Genomic DNA, 19,664 nt, shown 5'->3' with positions numbered 1-19,664 from the left:
TTTAAAAATATATTAGCTAATAATCATTTTATAAATAATGATTATATATACAGTATAATAAATGATCTTCCTCCATGGATAAGTAGCCCTCATATAGAGTTATAGAGTTGTTCAGTACAGAAACAGACCCTTCGGTCCAACTCATCCATGCTGACCAGCTAGTCTAATCTAATTTGCTGACATTTTGCCCAGATCCCTCTAAACCCTACCTATCCATACACCAATCCAGATGCCTTTTAAATGTTGTAATTATACCAGCCTCCATCACTTTATCTGGCAGTTCATTCTACACATGTACCACCTCTGCCTGGAAAGGATATCCCTTAGGTCCCTTTTAAATCTTTCTCCTCTTACCTTAAACCTATGTTCTCTGGTTTTGGACTGTCATATCCTGGGGAAAAGACATTTGGCTATTCACCCTATCTATGCCGCTCATGATTTGTAAACTTATGTAAGGTCACTCCTCAAGTCTCCAGGGAAATCAGGGTAAATGTCGAGTAATAGTGTTGGGGAATGGGTCTGGGTGGGTTCCTCTTTGGTGGATCGGTGTGGAGCTGAATGGCCTGTTTCCACACTGTAGGGATTCTATGATTCTGTGAAAACATCCAAGTCTATTCAGCCTCTTCCTATAGCTCAAACCTTCCAACACTGGCAACATCCTTGCAAATCTTTTCTGAATCCTTTCAAGTTTCACAACATTCTTCCTATAGCAGGGAGACAGTATTCCAAAAGTGTCCTAACCAATGTCCTGTATAACTGCAACATGACCTCCCAACTCCTATCCTTAATGCACTGACCAATAAAGGCAAGCATACTAAACACCTTCTTCACTATCCTGTCTACCTACCATTCTACTTTCAAGGAACCATAAACATGCAATCCAAGATCTCTTTGATTAGCAATACTGCCCAGAACATTACCATTAAGTGTATAAGTCCTGCTCAATTTGTCTTTCCAAAATGCAACACCTCACATTCTAAATTAAACTTCATCTGCCACTTCTTGACTGTCCATATTGATTTAAATATCAATATGTTTTTTTCAATTTCTAGTAATACCTTGAATATTTGACTACAGTTTTTTTATATATTTGTTGAGTTCATTATCTATTGCCTCTTATCTAAATACATTGTCTGGAATTGAGCAACTACTAGGATCAGAAAATTACAAACCAATTACAATATTAACAGCCCAGGACTTCGCTGATATATTATTAAGATAGTACTTTGTAGCTGATACGTAGTTGAAATTTAAAGATATCGGATTCAGATGCACTGACTAGAAATTCCACGTAAAACATTTTCACGAGGCCTAATGTAATGTTTTCAGAATCAGAAATTAACCTAAACAACACAGACATCTTTTTGAATGAAGCATTGTACAAGGCAAATTTCCTACCCATGAGAACTGCAAGCTAATTATCAGCCAGCAGGTCTCCAATAACAGCAGTACTGAGAGTCTTGGCCATAGGGATACTGTATTAAGGCTTTCATTGGGGCTCAATAATAGATCCTTGGGAAAAGATAAGTGGGATGGAATGAAGATGTTGGAAAGAGGATAAGGGGTCATGGGCAGGCAGGGCTAACAGTAAAGACAAATGTGTGCCTTTCTGTGGGCTCTCCATTCCTAATGCCTAGGTTCCATGTTCAGCACCAAGTACTTGTATATGGTTATTACAACCAGAAGGCTGTGTTAAGTACCAGAAGTTAAAATGCTGGTTAGACAGAGCTCAGGCATATACCTTTCTAACCAGAGTTTTATTTTAGTAAACAATGATTACTAGCTTCCATATTTATAAAAATAGACAATAAGGAGTGCATTTGGCCCCTCAGTGGGAAAATGTCACTCCACCCTTGTCACCTGAAGTGTGATTGGGAGGAGTCAGAAAAACAGCAGATTTTCTGCCCTGGACTCCCCCACCTGACCAAACAAAGAAGCAAAAGATGTACCCGGAACTGATGTGTTGCTGACGGCAGGCGAACAATGAGAGAAAAACTGAAATAGGCAAAAAAAATGGAAACAAAGTGGGTACTGTGATGATGGACTGAAATTCTTGAACTCAATGCTGAGTGCTTATTAAAACATAACTCCCAGCATATGGGCATTATTGTCTTGGCCCATCCCTAACTTTCCTGGACAAGATAATGGTGAGCTGCTTTGCTGAACTGCTGCAGTCCTAGGAATGTAGTTAAACCTACAGGGAGGAAGTTTCAGGATTTTGACACAGCAACAGTGAAGGAATAACAATTAAGTATCCAAGTCAGGATGGTATTTAGCTTAGAGGGGGAGCTTACAGGTAGTGGTGCATTTTGCCAAAGGTACAGCAATATATAGATCAGTTGGAAAGAGAAATGACAGATGGGTATAATCCAGACAACTGCGACGCATTTTGGGAGGTGAAGTGCAGAAGACAAGTGTACAATAAATGGAAGGACATTAGAAGCAGTACTGAGTGTCTTCAATAATTTCCTCTGTGATGCTGGAGACATAGAACATAGAACATTACAGCGCAGTACAGGCCCTTCGGCCCTCGATGTTGCGCCGACCAGTCATACTAATCTGAAGCCCATCTAACCTACACTAATACATGTACGTCCATATGCTTGTCCAATGACGAATTAAATGTACTTAAAGTTGGCGAATCTACTACAGTTGCAGGCAAAGTATTCCATAGCCTCACTACTCACTGAGTGAAGAAACTACCTCTGACATCTGTCCTATATCTATCAGCCTGATTCCTGAAGAACGGCTCATGCCCGAAACGTCGATTCTCCTGTTCCTTGGATGCTGCCTGACCTGCTGCGCTTTTCCAGCAACACATTTTCAGCTCTGATCTCCAGCATCTGCAGTCCTCACTTTCTTCTCCTATATCTATCACCCCTCAATTTAAAGCTATGCCCTCTCGTGCTCGCCGTCACCATTCTTGGAAAAAGGCTCTCCCTGTCCACCCTATCTAACCCTCTGATTATCTTATATGTGTCTATTAAGTCACCTCTCAACCTTCTTCTCTCTAATGAAAACAGCCTCAAGTCCCTCAGTCTTTCTTCGTAAGACCTTCCCTCCATACCAGGCAACATCCTAGTAAATCTCCTCCACACCTTTTCCAAAGCTTCCACATCCTTCTTATAATGCGGTGACCAGAACTGTACACAATACTCCAAGTGCGGCCGCACTAGAGTTTTGTACAGCTGTAGCATAACCTCATGGTTCCAGAACGTGATCCCTCTATTAATAAAAGCTAAAACACTGTATGCCTTCTTAACAACCCTGTCAACCTGGGTGGCAACTTTCAAGGATCTGTGTACCTGGACACTGAGATCTCTCTGCTCATCTACACTACCAAGAAATCTTACCATTAGCCCAGTACTTGCATTCCGGTTACTCCAACCAAAGTGAATCACCTCACACTTGTCTGTATTAAACTCCATTTGCCACCTCTCAGCCCAGCTCTACAGCTTATCTATGCCTCTCTGTAACCTACAACATCCTTCGTCACTATCCACAACTCCACCGACCTTAGTGTCATCTGCAAATTTACTAACCTACCCTTCTACGCCCTCATCCAGCTCATTTATAAAAATGACGAACAGCAGTGGACCTAACACCGACCCTTGCGGTACACCACTGATAACTGGACTCCAGGATGAACATTTCCAATCAACCACCACCCTCTGTCTTCTTTCAGCAAGCCAATTACTGATCCAAACTGCTATATCTCCCACAATCCCATTCCTCCACATTTTGTACAATAGCCTACTGTGGGGAACCTTATCGAACGCCTTGCTGAAATCCATATACACCACATCAACTGGTTTACTCTCATCTACCTCTTTGGTCACCTTCAACAAAACCATGTTGACTTTCCCTAATCAAATTATTCTTTTCTAGATGATTATAAATCCTATCTCTTATTACCTTTTCCAACACCTTACCAACAACTGAAGTAAGGCTCACTGGTCTATAATTACCAGGATTGTCTCTACTCCCCTTCTTGAACAGGGAAACCACATTTGCTATCCTCCAGTCTTCTGGCACTATTCCTGTAGACAATGATGATTTAAAGATCAATGCCAAAGTCTCGGCAATCTCCTCCCTGGCTTCCCACAGGATCCTAGGATAAATCCCATCCGGCCCAGGGGACTTATCTATTTTCAAACTCTGCAGGATTTCTAATACCTTTTCCTTATGAACCTCAATCACACCTAATCTAGTAAACTGTATCTCAGTAATCTCCTCGACAATATTGTCGTTTTCTAGAGTGAATACTGTCAAAAAAATTTCATTTAGTGTTTCCCCTATCTCCTTTGACTCCACACACAACTTCCCACTACTATCCTTGATTGGCCCTAATCTTACTTGTCATTCTTTTATTCCTTAAATACCAATAGAAAGCCTTAGGGTTTACCCTGGTCCTATCCGCCAACAACTTCTCATATCTCCTCCTGGCTCTTCTGAGCTCTCTCTTTAGGTCTTTCCTGGCTACCTTGTAACCCTCAAATGCCCTAACTGAGCCTTCACATCTCATCCTAACATAAGCCTTCTTCTTCCTCTTGACCAGAGATTCCACTTACTTCATAAACCACGGCTCCCACGCTCTACAGCTTCCTCACTGCCTGACAGGTACATACTTATCTAGGACACACAGTAGCCTTTCCTTGAATAAGCTCCCATTCCTAATGTGCCTATCCCCTGCAGTTTCCTTCCCCATCCTATGCCTCCTAAATCTTGCCTAATCGCATCGTAATTGCCTTTCCCCCAGCTGTAACTCTTGCCCAGTGGTATACACCTATCCCTTTCTATCACTAAAGTAAACATAACAGAATTGTGATCGCTATCACCAAAGTGCTCACCTACTTCCAAGTCTAATACCTGGCCGGGCTCATTATCCAGTACCAAATCTAATGTGGCTTCGCCCCTTGTTGGCCTGTCTACATACTGTGTCAGGAAGGCCTCCTGCACACACTGGACAAAAACTGACCCATCTATAGTACTCGTACTATAGTGTTCCCAGTCAATATTTGGAAAGTTGAAGTCCCCCATGACAGCTACCCTGTGTCTCTCACTCCTATCGAGAATCATCTTTGCTATCGTTTTCTCTACATCTCTGGAACTATTCGGAGGCCTATAGAAAACTCCCAACAGGGTGACCTCTCCTTTCCTGTTTCTAACTTCAGCCCATATTACCTCAGATGATGAGTCCCCATGCATTCTTTCCGCAACTGTAATACTGTCCTTGACCAACAATGCCACACCTCTCCCTCTTTTACTATCTTCTCTGTTCTTACTGAAACATCTAAATCCTGGAACCTGCAACAACCATTCCTGACCCTGCTTTAACCATGTCTCCGAAATGGCCACATCATTGAAGTCCCAGATACCAACCCATGCTGCAAGTTCACCCACCTTATTCTGGATGCTCCTGGCGTTGAAGTAAACACACTTCAAACCAATGTCTTGCTTGCAGGTGCCATCTTGCGTCCCTGAAACTTGATTTTGGACCTCCCTACTCTCAACCTTTTCTATTCTCGAACTACAATTTTGGTTCCCATCCTCCAGCTGGATTAGTTTAAACCCACCCCAATAGCCCCCCCAGGATATTGGTACCCCTCTGGTTCAGATGAAGACCATCCTGCTTGTAGAGGTCCCACCTACCCCAGAAAGAGCCCCAATTATCCAAGAATCCAAAACCTTCCCTCCTGCACCATCCCTGTAGCCACGTGTTCAACTCCTCTCTCTCCCTATTCCTTGCTTCACTAGCATGTGGCACGGGCAAAAAACCTCTGAAGGAGGCCAAGAAATATCATCCACTTGGTACTTCTGGCTGAATATGGTTGCAGTTGTTACAGGCTTGTCTTTTGCACTGATCTTCAGGGCTTCAATATTATTGAAAATGGCTAAAAATCACACAACACCAGCCTATCATCCAACAGGTTTATTTGGAAGCACTAGCTTTCGGAGTGCTGCTCCTTCATCAGGTGGTTGTGGAGAATAAGATTGTAGACACAGAATATAGCAAAAGTTTACAGTGTGATGTAACTGAAAGTATATATTGAAAAAGACCTGGATTGTTTATTAAGTCTGTCACCCTTTAGAATGACCATGTTGATTTCAGTTCTTTCATATGTAAATTGCAAAACATTTTTAAAAGTTACATTCTCAAGTGAACTTTAACAATTGGAGTCATGTCGGCACAGATAATGTATTGAAGGTGTTAGCTTCCCTGTTCTGAAGAAGTGTCACTGGACCCAAAACATTAACACTGTTTTGCCTCTACAGATGCTGCCTGACCTGCTGAGTTGTTGATTTAATTTATGATTTTGTCTCTGATTTCCAGCATCCAGAGTTTTTAGAGATTTTCTTTCCAATAGAGTCAGCATGGATTTACAAAAGACAAATTAATTTTGACAGTTCTCCTGGAAGTTTTCTCGAATGTAACTCATAGAGTTGATAAGGGGGAGTCAGTGGATGTGGTTAACTATTGACTTTCAGAAGACTTTTGATAAATCCTGGAAAAAAGATTATTCTCTAAAATTAAACCATGTGCAGTTGGGTAGATGTACTGATATGGATAGAGAACTGGTTGGCAGACAGGAAACAAACAATAGAAATAAATGAGTCTATTTCTAACTGACAGGCAGTGACTAGTGGGGTAGCACAGATATCAGTGCTAGGACCCCAGTTATTCACAATATAAATGAACTAAAAATGTGATATCTCCAGATTCAGGTGGGAGAATAAGCTGTGAGGAGGATGGAGAGATGCATCAGTGTGATTTGGACAAGTTGAATGAATTGGTAAATTAAGTATAAATGTGAGGTTATCCACTTTGGTAGCAAAAATAGAAAGAAAGATTATTATCTGAATGGTAATAGATTAGGAGGGTGAAGATGACCTGAGTGTTCTTATATACCAGTCATAGAGTCATAGAGATGTACAGCATGGAAACAGACCCTTCAATCCAACCCGTCCATGCCAACCAGATATCCCAACACCATCTAGTCCCACCTGCCAGCACCCCGCCCATATCCCTCCAAACCCTTCCTATTCATATACCCATCCAAATGCCTTTTAAATGTTGCAATTGTACCAGCCTCCATCACTTCCTCTGGCAGCTTATTCCATACCTGTACCACCCTCTGCATGAAAAAGTTGCTCCTTACGTCTCTTTTACATCTTTCCCCTCTCACCCTAAACATTTGCCCTCTAGTTCTGGCCTCCCCCAACCCAAGGAAAATACTTTGTCTATTTATCCTATCCATGGCCCTCATGATTTTGTAAACCCTCAACCTTTGGTCACCCCTCAGCCTCTGATGCTCCAGGGAAAACAGCACCAGCCTGTTCAGCATCTTCCTATAGCTTAAATCCTCCAAACCTGGCAGCATTCTTTAACAGCTTTTCTGAACTCTTTCAAGTTTCACAACATCTTTCCGATAGGAAAGAGACCAGAATTGCTCCAATGTAAGTCCTGCTAAGATTTGTTTTCCCAAAATGCAGCACCTCACATTTATCTAAATTAAATTCCATCTGCCACTTCTCAGCCCATTGGCCCATCTGATCAAGATCCTGTTGTAATCTGAGGTAATCTGAGGTAACCTTCTTCACTGTCCACTACACCTCCAATTTTGGTGTCATCTGCAAACTTATTAACTGTACCTCTTATGCTCGTATCCAAATCATTTATGTAAATGACAAAAATGACAGAGGACCCAGCACCGATCCTTGCAGCACTCCACTGGTCACAGGCCTCCAGTCTGAAAAACAACCCTCCACCACCACCCTCTGACTTCTACCTTTGAGCCAGTTCTGTATCCAAATGGCTAATTCTCCCTGTATTCCATGCTAACCAGTCTCCCATGGTGAATCTTGTCGAACGCCTTACTAAAGTCCATATAGATGACATCTACCGCTCTGCCCTCATCAATCCTCTTTGTTACTTCTTCAAAAAACTCAGTCAAGTTTGTGAGACATGATTTCCCACAAACAAAGCCATGTTGACTATCCCTAATTAGTCCTGGCCTTTCCAAATGCATGTACATCCTGTCCCTCAGGATTCCCTTCAACAACTTGCCCACCACCAACGTCAAGCTCAAGGTCTATAGTTCCCTGGCTTGTCCTTACCTCCCTTCTTAAACAGTGGCACAACGTTAGCCAACCTCCAGTCTTCCAGCAGCTCTCCTGTGACTATCGATGGTACAAATACCTCAGCAAGAGGCCCAGCAATCACTTCTCTAGCTTCCCACAGAGCTCTCGGGTACACCTGATCAGGTCCAGGGGATTTATCCAACTTTATGCATTTCAAGACATCCAGCACTTCCTCCTCTGTAATATGAACATTTTTCAAGGTGTTACCATCTATTTCTCTACATTGTAAATCTTCCATATCATTTTCCACAGCAAATACTTGATGCAAAATACTTGTTCAGTATCTCTCCCATTTTCTGCGACTCCACACAAAGGCCATCTTGCTGCAAGCAAGCATGCAGGTGCAGTAGGTGGAGTAAGCAAATGGAATATTTGTTTTCATTACAAGAGGATTCAAGTACAGGATCACAGATGACTTGCTGCAATTAAACTATGCCTTAGTGAGACCTCACCTAGAGGTCTCCTTAACTCCTTAATGTGCAGTTTGTTGTCCTTAACTGAGACTGATTCCTGGGATAGCAGGATTGAAGTATGAAGCAAGAATAGATCAATTAGAACTATATCCACGGGGGTTTGGAAGAATGGGACGGTGGTGGTCAGTGGGATCTCAAAGAAACATTTAAGATTCTGACTGAACTAGGCTGGGTACATTCAGTAAAAATGTTCCTGATGACCAGGGAGTACACGACCTGGAGTCACAGTCCAAGGATGTAGTTAAAAATCAAACAGTACCAGGTTATAGTCCAGCAGGTTTATTTGGAATTTTATTTGGAACAAGCTTTCAGAGCGCTGCTCCTTCATCAGGTAGCTAGTGGGGCAGGATCGTAGGATGCTGAATTTACAGTAAAAGAACAAAGTGTCATACAACTGATGTGATGCATTGAACAAACGTAGAATGTTGTTAAGTCTTTAATGACATTCATTAATATGTAAATCCCAGACGTTCTTTCAAGCCACGTTCTCAAGATAACTTAAGGCATTTAAAAAAAAGGTCAGAGTGTCGGCATGGATATTACCATTACACGTGAGACACCACTTATCACATGCACAGCAGGTACTCATGTGATTCAGCCAACGTTACCTATTTCGCACACTGCAGGCAAGGATGACCCAAGATGTGATACATTGGTGAGACCAAGCAGACGCTATGACAGCGGATGAATGGACAGTGTGGAATAATCGCCAAACAGGGATGTTCCCTCCTAGTCAAGGAACACTTCAATGGTCAGGGACATTAGGCCTCGGATCTTTGGGTGACCGTCCTTCAAAGCAGACTTCGGAATACGCAACAATGCAGAGTCACCGAGCAGAGGCTGATAGCCAGGTTTGGTACCCATGAGAATGGCCTCAACCAGGATCACACTACAGGTGATCCCACTACTTTATACATAAACACACACACACAAACACATATACACATGCACACACACTCATGCACACACACAAACACACACAGAGACTCTTTGTCATACACACTCGCTCTCAGACACAAAAACCCACCCACTCCTACACTCACAGACACACCCTCTCACAGCCGTATACTCTGTCTTACGTGTGCATATATGCACACACACTCACTCACACATTCTCTCCCTCTCTCCCATACACACAAACACACTCTCTCACTCTCTCTCTCCCTCACGCACACACAAGCACAAACATATATAAGTTAATAGGGATGGCACATTGGCTAGCATTGCTGCCTCACAGCGCAAGGAACCTGGGTTCGATTCCAGCCTTGGGCAACTGTTTGTGTGGAGTTTGCATATTCTCCCTGTGTCTGTGTGGGTTTCCTCCCACAATCCAAAGATGTGCATGTTAGGTGAATTGGCCATGCTAAATTGTCCCATAGTATTCAGAGATGTGTTGGTTAGGTGCAATAGTTAGGGGAATGGGTCTGAGTGGGTTACTCTTCGGAGGGTTGGTGTGGACTTGTTGGGCTGAAGGGCCTGTTTCAACACTGTAGGGATTCTATGAATGTGTATTTGCAGATTCATTCTATTTTGTTCAAAAAACACAGTCTGTAGGCAGTCAGTCCATGTGACATTTTATCAATTCCTACTTTGAAAGTAGAACTGGTCTGACTCAAGGTTGCAATACAGACACTCTAACCTTACATGTTTACTGCATTGTCTGAGCTGAGATGTCACTTTTTAAAAAAAATTAAGTCATCTTGAAAGAAGTTCTGGGATTTACATAATAATGAATCAAAACCTGCAACCCATTCTAAGTCATAAAAGACTTAACATCAAACTAGGTTTGTTCAAGACATCATATTAGTTGTATGACACTTTGATCTTTTACTATAAATTCTGTTTCCTATGATCCTGCCCTATTAGCTACCTGATGAAGCAGCAGCACTCCAAAAGCTTGTACTTCCAAATAAACCTGTTGGACTACAACTTGTTAAATTTGTTCACCCCAGTCCATCACTGGCTCCTCCACATCAAGGGATATAGCATTTTAGGACTGACGTTGCTAAATTTGCAGGTGACACAGGGATAGGTGGTGGAAAAGGTAATGGTGAGGAAATGAGGAGGCTGCAGGAGGACTTGGGCATGTTAGGAGAGTGGGCAAAGAAGTGGCAGATGGAATACAATGTGTAAATCTGTGAGGTTATGTACTTTGGTGGGAAGAATGTGGTTAAGTGTGAGGTTATCCACTTTGGTAGGATGAATTTTCTAAATAGTAAATGTCTTCAGAAATCTGAAGTACCAAGGATTTAGGAGTCCTAAGGTTAACATGTGGGTTCAATTGGCAGTTATGAAGGCAAATACAATATTGGCATTCATTTCAAAAGGGGTGGAATACGAGAGTAGAAATATACTACTGAGGCTATATAAGGCTCTGGTCAGATCACATTTGGAATATTGTGAACAGTTTTGGGCCCCATATCGAGGGAAGATACACTGGCCATGCAAGGGTCTAGAAGAGGTGCACAAGAATGATCCTGGGAATTAAGGCCTAGCAATATAAGGAGGGTTGGGGATTCTGGGTTGTGTATTCAATGGAGCTTAGAAGGATGAAGCAATAGCTCATTGAAACTTACTGAATTCAGAATGATCTGGATAGCATTGGTGTAGAGAAGATGTGTCCACTAATAGGAGAGACTAGGACCTGATGGCACAGCCTCAGGTTGGAAGAGAGCTGGGATAAAGAGGAATTTCTTCGGTCACAAGGTGGTGAATCTATGGAACTCATTGCCACTGTGTTGGCTTAACAAGGGAGATGCAGGGATGTTGTTTGCCCCTGTCTGGGACTAGAAGGCATAATCTCAGAGTAACAATCTGCCCACTTAAAACAGAGATAAGGAATTTCTTCTCTCAGAGGTAGTAAATCTTTGGAATTCTTTTCCACAGAGGACTGTCAAGGCAGGGTCATTACATTCAAGTTGTGATAGACAAATTTTTAATCAATAAGTGAGTGAATGCTCATGAGGAAAAGGAAAGAAAAATGGAGTTAAGGATTATCCTACCAGTCATGATCTCATTGATTTGGGGTCTCCTTCCTATCGGAAAGATGTTGTGAAACTTGAAAGGGTTTAGAAAAGATTTACAAGGATGTTGCCAAGGTTGGAGGATTTGAGCTATAGGGAGAGGCTGAACTGGCTAGGGCAGTTTTCCCTGGAGCGTCGGAGGCTGAAGGGTGACCTTATAGAGGTTTACAAAATTATGGGGGGCATGGATAGGATAAATAGACTAAGTCTTTTCCCTGGGGTCGGGAGTCCAGAACCAGAGGGCATAGGTTTAGGGTGAGAGGGGAAAGATATAAAAGAGACCTAAGGGGCAACTTTTTCACGCTGAAGGTGGTACATGTATGGAATGAGCTACCAGAGGAAATGGTGGAGGCTGGTACAATTGCAACATTTAAGAGGCATTTGGATGGGTATATGAATAGGAAGGGTTTGGAAGGATACGGGCCGGGTGCTGGCAGGTGGGATTAGATTGGGTTGGGATATCTGGTCGGCATGGACAGGTTGGATCGAAGGGTCTGTTTCCATGCTGTACATTTCTATGCCTCTATTTATTATTTGATTTGTTGCTGTCATATGTAGCAAGGTACAGTGAAAAGTGTTGTCTTACATTATTTGCTGGCAGATCATTCTATACAAGTGCATCACAGTAACAGAACAGAGCACAAGATACAATGTTACAGCTGCCAAGAAGGTGCAGAGAGAGATATCAATATTAACATAAAAGAGAGCCATTCAAAAGTCTGATAACAGCAGGAAGAATCTGTTCTTGAATCTGTTTGTACGTGTTATATCTTCTGCTCAACAGCAGAGGTGGAGAGAGTAATACCGGGGTGGGAGAGGTCTTTGATTGTGTTGGTTGCTTTTCCAGTGCAGCAGAAAATATAGATAAAGATGGTTCATGTAATAGATTGGGCTGTGTTCACAACTTGCTGTAGTTTTTTTTTGATCTTGGCAAGAGCAGTTGCCACACCATACTGTGATGCATCCAGATAGGATGCTTTCTATGGTGCATCTATAAAAATTTGTGAGACATGCCAAATTTTCTTAGTGTCCTGAGGAAGTAGAGGCATTGCTGTGCTTTCTCAACCACAGTGTCAGTGTGGGTGAACCAGGACAGATTGTTGGTGATCATCACTCCCAGGAACTTGACACTCTCAACCACGTCCACCTCAATGCCACTGATGCTAACAGGGGCGTGCTCTTCACTCCACTTCCTGAAGTCAATGACTAGCTTCTATATTTTGCTGACAAGCATTGTGGGTGGCAGAGCTGATTCGATGTCTAAATGGTCGACTTCTGCTCCACATCTTATGATCTTATAGATAAGCTATTTACTTAGCCACCTTGGTAACTGGGTAATGAACTTTTAATTTAATTTATGACCCATGGAATAGTGGGATTAGAGAGACAGTGCTGTTCTTCAGTCTTGATCACAAACATTTATTCTGCTTCTTCTAAGATATTCTCCTTCTGTCAGGGGCCCTGCATGGATTTCAAACTCACACTGCTACTACCATGTGGTACTACACTGACTGCCATTGCTGATATCTTATGTTAATATGTCACCTTTGCTAATATGTAGTGTTGGTCGAAAGATTGTTCAAATAGTTTGCTGCCACCAATCCTACAATACTTCTAGAGCAGCTGAGACCTGAACTCCCCCTCCTGGTCTGGAGGTAAGAACACTGCTACTATGTGGCAAGAGCTCTCCCTTGTTTGCCTATACTGGTTAGAGTATCTCTGATGATCTGTGTTGGAGTATAGACCACTAATGAGTCTGAACAGAAGAGGTACTTGTCCTAGTTAAAAAAGATGGTTTACTGCATGAAATCAATAAGTTCAATTTTCATTCCTAGAACAGAAGGGAACTTTACAGAGTACAATTGCGCCATACAAAAACTAGCATAAAACTCCTTTTCTTTATTCTTGCTTGGAATGTCAATTTCACTGACAAGGCTGATATTTGTTGTCCATCCCTAATTGGTTTTAAATTGAGTGGCCATTTCAGAGGGCAGTTAAGGGTTAACCACATTATGATAGATCTTGTATCACATGTAGGTAAGTACAGCAGATTTTCTCTGCACCCAAAAATATGTGTAACGTCATCAAATTGGGTAGAGCTCAATGTCACATGAAAATAAAGTTCTTCAGAGTAATTACCTAATACAATCCCCACAACCCCAAACTACAGAAACTTCCACCTACTCTTTCCCATCAGTGATCCTCTGTCACTAGAGTGTTTTCCCAGCAGCAGCCCTGGTCTTCAGTGTTGTACTTTCAGCTTCCTGACTGCCTGATGATACAGCATGCTTTTGCACCTTAAAAGGCCATTTCCCTCCTGAAAATTCTCTTGTCTTCTGACATGCCAAAAATAGGAAAATTCCTGCTATTAAATCTGTTTCTCTACAGATGCTGCCACAATCTACAGAGTATTTCCAGCAGGTTCTGTTTTTATTTCAGATTTCCAGCTGTGTTTGATTTTTCAATTCATATCCCATAGATACTTTAATTCAGAATTTTTAAAATTAAGTTAAACTATTATAAAGTTTCTAATAATGTTATTGTTTAAAGAAGCATGAAACCTCTGCCTCTTAAAAATTTAGCTGGATGAGAATTACACATCCATAAAAGTTGGTTCAAATAGAATAGCTGAAAATGTGTTGCTGGAAAAGTGCAGCAGGTCAGGCAGCATCCAAGGAACAGGAGAATCGACGTTTCGGGCATAAGCCCTTCTCCTGTTCCTTGGATGCTGCCTGACCTGCTGCGCTTTTCCAGCAACACATTTTCAGCTCTGATCTCCAGCATCTGCAGTCCTCACTTTCCCCTCAAATAGAATAGCGACAAGATATTACTTGATGTACAGTTAAAAGCAGTGAGTTTTGTTTATAACTAAGCTTTTTATAGTTGATGGTAATTATCTCAGTTTTTAGAATGATAGAGCATAGAGTCCTACAGCACAGAGACAGGTTCTTTGGCCCAAACTGTTCCATGCTGACCAAAATGTCCATCCACGCTAACCCCATTTTCTTACACTTGGCCCATACCCTTCTAATCCTTTCCTATTTGTGTATTTGTCCAAAAGCCTTTTAAATGCTGTTAACGTACCCACTTCAACCACTTCCACTGGCAGCTCATTCCACATGTGTACAACTCTCTTTGTAAAAAGGTTACCCTCAAGTTCCCTTTTATTCTTTCCTCTCTAATCTTAAATTGACACCCTTATTATTATAATAATTATTAAATCAAATTAGAAGATGGTGGACACTCTTAGATGATTAATATAAATTGTATTATCACAAAAGGCACATGAAAAGTAATCCAACAGGGAACACAGATAAATGTTAAAGCTTTAATAGCAGCTAATTAAAATATTGATGGGAACCTGGAAAAAAAACTACATACACCATGCCAATGTTTGTTATTTTATTGAAAAATAAAAGTTGTGCAATTCAAAATGGAGAGGTGGTTTCCCCAGGCTTATTGTTTGGCTTAAATCTTAAATTAAATTGATATCACTGAATGAGATGTTGCTCATGCAACACTTTCTTTTGTGAAAAATGTCTTTTGCCTCTCTTGTTAAAAATCCCTTTGCAAAGTCTTCCATCAGTTACTACCAATTATGATGTGAAGTATTGTATTAGTGTGTAGTAATGATGCATATAATGCATCCTCATAACATTAGTTACACTTCCACTTAATTTAAAACTTCAATTTAGTTTTAGTACTAAAATATGGTTCACAACCTCTCAAATCCATAAAATGTTATTTTGTTATTCGATGTCCTTTTCATTTATTCACGTTCGTCTAGATTTTCTGCATACTGCATTGCATATTTTTTGTTCCCAATGGAAATGCTTTGTACCATGCATTCACACAAAACTTTTGTAGGTTTTTAAATTTACCTATCAATGGAAGAGGGGATTGGCATTAAAGCTGAATCAACTGATGTATTTGAGGTAATTGGAATGTGGACTTTAAAATGCCTGTTCTAAAGGCTGCAGCAAGATTTGGGGGTATATCAAGTAGGTAAGGAACTATGCTTGTACCTAGTACAGTGGTCTTTTTTTAGGGAAGGCTAGATCTACTGTGGGACCTGACCTAGTATGTCATAAAATCATAGAGATGTACAGCACAGAAACAGACCTTACGGTCCAACTCGTCCATGCCAACCAGATATCCTAACTTAGTCTAGTCCCATTTGCCAGCATTTGGCCCATATCCCTCTTAAACACTTCCTATTCATATACCCAAGCAGATGCCTTTTAAATGTTGTAATTGCACCAGCCTCCACCACTTCCTCTGGTAGATCATTCCATACACACACCACCCTCTGTGTGAAAATGTTGCCCCTTAAGTCCCTTTTAAATCTTTCTTCTCTCACCATAAATCTATGCCGTCTAGTTCTGGACTCCCCCAACCCAGGAAAAAGACCTTGTGTATTTACCATATCCATGTCCCTCATGATTTCATAGACTCCGATGCTCCAGACCCCTTAGACTCCGATGCTCCAGGGAAAACATGTGGTGATTAATTCTCTGGATATTATCCACATGTTCTTCTTTCATACAATAAACTTTCTACCTTAATCCTTCTTCACCTGTCTGCAGCCTTTAACATGGGTAACCATTCCAGCATCCTCCAATACCTCACTATTGTCTTCCAGTTGTTTGGGATTGTTCTCACATTGTTACATTCTCATCTATCTAATTGCAAACAGAATATGCTTGCAATGGCTTCTCTTTCTATTCTTGTTACCTCTAGTGCCCCAAGAGGATCAGTATCTCTTACTGATCATCAACACATTGTCCTCAGTAAGTTCTGTACCATATATGCATAAAAAGCCTTAGGAGTCTCCTTTAGCCAGCAGGGTCAAGGAGAATCCCAAGGCTTTTTATGCATATATGAGAAGGAAGAGAGTAGCAAAGGAAAGAGTAGGCCCACTCAAGGATAAAGGAGGATATTCCAGGAAATTATAGGCCAGTGAGCCTGACATCTATAGTGGGAAGCACTTGGACAACTTACTGAGGGACAAGATATGTGCACATTTGGACAAAAATGGATTAGTTATTGACAGGCAGCATGGTTTTGTATGGGGAAGGTTGTGTCTCACCGACCTGATTGAATGTTTTGAAGAGGTGACAAAGTTAATTGATGAGGGAAGGGCTGTGGATGTACTGTATATGGACTTTAGTAAAGCATTTGATAAAGTCTCATATGGCAGATTGGTACAAAAACTAAAATCACATGGGATTCGGGGTAGGCTGGCTAGATGGATACAAAACTAGCTTGGTCATGAAAGGCAGAGGGTAGCAGTGGAATGGTGATGTTTCACAGGCATCAGTCTTAGGTTCTCTATTTTTGTAGTATATATACATGATCTGGAGAAAAATGTGGGTGGGCTGATTAGTAAGTTTGCAGATGACGTGAAGATTGGTGGAGGTGCTGATAGTGCTGACGATTGTGAAAGGGTACAACAGGATATAGATAGATTGGCAGCTTGGGCAGATGGAGTTTAATCCAGACAAATGCAAGGTATTGCATTTTGGTGGATCAAATTTAGATGTGAATTATACGGTAAATGGCAGAACCCTTAAGAATATTAATACACAGACTGCTCTGGGTGAGCAGGTCCACAGTTCCCAGAAAGTGGCAACACAGTTGGCCAAGGTGAGTAAGCAGGTATGTGGCATGCTTACCTTCATCCGGCAGGGCATGGAGTACAAGAATTGGCAAACCATTTTGCAGCTATATAAAATCCTTATTAGGCCATATTTGGAGTACTGTGTTATGGTTTAGTTGCCACACTACTAGAAGGACATGGAAACTTTGGTGAGAGTGCAGAGAAGGTTCAACGGAGTGTTGCCTGCATTGGCTATGAGGAAAGGTTAAAAAAAACTAGGATTATTTTCACTGGAAATATGGCAGTTGAGAGAAGGCCTGATAGAGTTCTACAAAATTATGAGAGGCACAGATAGGTGGATAGTCAGAGGCTTTTTCCCAGTCTTGAAGTTTCAATTACAAGGGGTCACAATTTTAAAGTGAGAAGGGGAAAGTTTAAGGAAGATATGCGAGGGAAGTTTTGCACGCAGAGCATGGTAGGAGTCAGCAACACACTCCCAAGAAGAGGTGATGGAAGCAGACACATTGGCAACATTTAAGAGGCATCTGGTAGTTACGCGAATAGGGAAGGAATAGAGGGATATGGACCTGATAAGGGCAGAAGGTTTGTTTATTTTTTATTTTAATTAGGACATGATGATTGGCACAGGCTTGGATGTCTGAAGGGCCTGTTCCTGTACGGTATTTCTCTTTGTTCTTTTGTTCTTTGTAATTAACATTGAGAAGGCCAAAGCTATTGGCTTGGTTCCCTGCACCAAATTCTATTTTGTAGTTTCTTCCAGTTGGCTGCATTTTGAGATTAAACTAGTGTTCTCGACATTAGCATCTCACTTGAACACAAGGTGAGCTTCTGACCTAATATTGATGACATCGCAAAGACCATTTAGTTTCATTTCTGTGGCACCATCCAAATTCACTCTGTTGAAGTTGATCTGCTGCTGAAACCCTCCTGCCTTAGTTATCTCTAGCTTTGATTATTCCAAGACTATCCAGGCTAATTTCACAAAGTGTCCTTCATAAATCCTAGGCCATTTAAAACTCTCCTGCCAGTATAATAACAATGTCTTGATTTTAAAATTCTAATCCTAGTTTTTGAATTTCTCCATGGCCTTACCCCTCTCCACCTTTACCACATGCTCCTCTGGACCTCCACCTTGGACACCAACATCTCAGGCCATGCTCCATAGGCAGTGACCACATGCACCCCCATCTATTGACATTGGCATCTGACACGTACCTGCCTTGCCATATTATGATGGCACATCTCAATAGACTTATTGTATGGTTTTACAATTCCTGCGACATGTTGGAGAACTAGCATGCTTCTTTGCAATACTGCTACCAGGACACTTTATGTGCAAGGTGTGATGGTACTTATGATTTTGAGAGGTGTGTTCTGTGCTATTTCTTTTGCAGGGGAATTATGTCACAGCTATGCTAAAATGTTTGCTTCATTCAGGTAGTTCTTAAACAGTTTGGAGTTATCCCTGGGTGTTTCTTTTTAAGATGAAACAAAAGAATCATGAGTGAGTGAGGTCAGGGTTCACACAGATCCAGGAAGGCTTTTAGTTTTACATTTAGTTAGTTGAGAGGGTTTCTGCTGGCTGCTGAGCTGAAAGCTTGAGTTCCCAGCTGCTTGATTGAATTCTTAGATAGTGAGATTAGCTCTTAAAAATCAAAGGGGGCAAGATTGTTTCTTTCTTCTCGACTGGAGAGTGGCAGCGTTTGAGAACCAAAATTGTTTCGTTGAATTGCATTTTTGCCAAAGGATGTGTTGGTGAAATGTTGCCTATATTGGAACAGTTGATGATTAGTGGTTAAGTAATACATTTTCTTGTTAAGTATTTCAATTGTGTTAAAGTTATACTTCTTTTTTGCATTTTAAATGTATTGTAAGAAAAAAGTGTGTTTTGATTAAAGCCTCATGGTAGACTAATCAAATCACATCTGGAATACAGCACCTTACACTTGCCTTTCGATGAATATAGGTATAAAAGTTAGGATCTAGTCTATCTCCTTACAATACTTTGGGAATGTCTGGTCTGGTCCACAACAAAGTACAGGCACTCATCCAATGAATGGGCCAGGGTGCATCACAGAGTTGCTTGCTCACTTACTTAGTACTCAGTTGCTTTGTGCCTACTTGGATGTTCACAGCATCCTTGCTTTGCTTTACTTTGAGGAGAAAGTGAGGTCTGCAGATGCTGGAGATCAGAGCTGAAAATGTGTTGCTGGAAAAGCGCAGCAGGTCAGGCAGCATCCAGGGAACAGGAGAATCGACGTTTCGGGCATAAGCCCTTCTTTACTTTGCCTTTTTGCACTTTGCCACCTCAGCCAGAAAGGCTTCTTTATGCTCTAAGAAATTTTTATGAGTCTCTTTTGACTTCTGATTTGTAGATAGTGGACAGGCCTTGTGGAGTCAGGAGGT

The sequence above is a fragment of the Chiloscyllium plagiosum genome, chromosome 3, assembly GCF_004010195.1.
Source record: "Chiloscyllium plagiosum isolate BGI_BamShark_2017 chromosome 3, ASM401019v2, whole genome shotgun sequence".
NCBI classification, from domain to species: Eukaryota; Metazoa; Chordata; class Chondrichthyes; order Orectolobiformes; family Hemiscylliidae; genus Chiloscyllium; species Chiloscyllium plagiosum.
Note: the sequence above shows the minus strand (reverse complement) of the source record.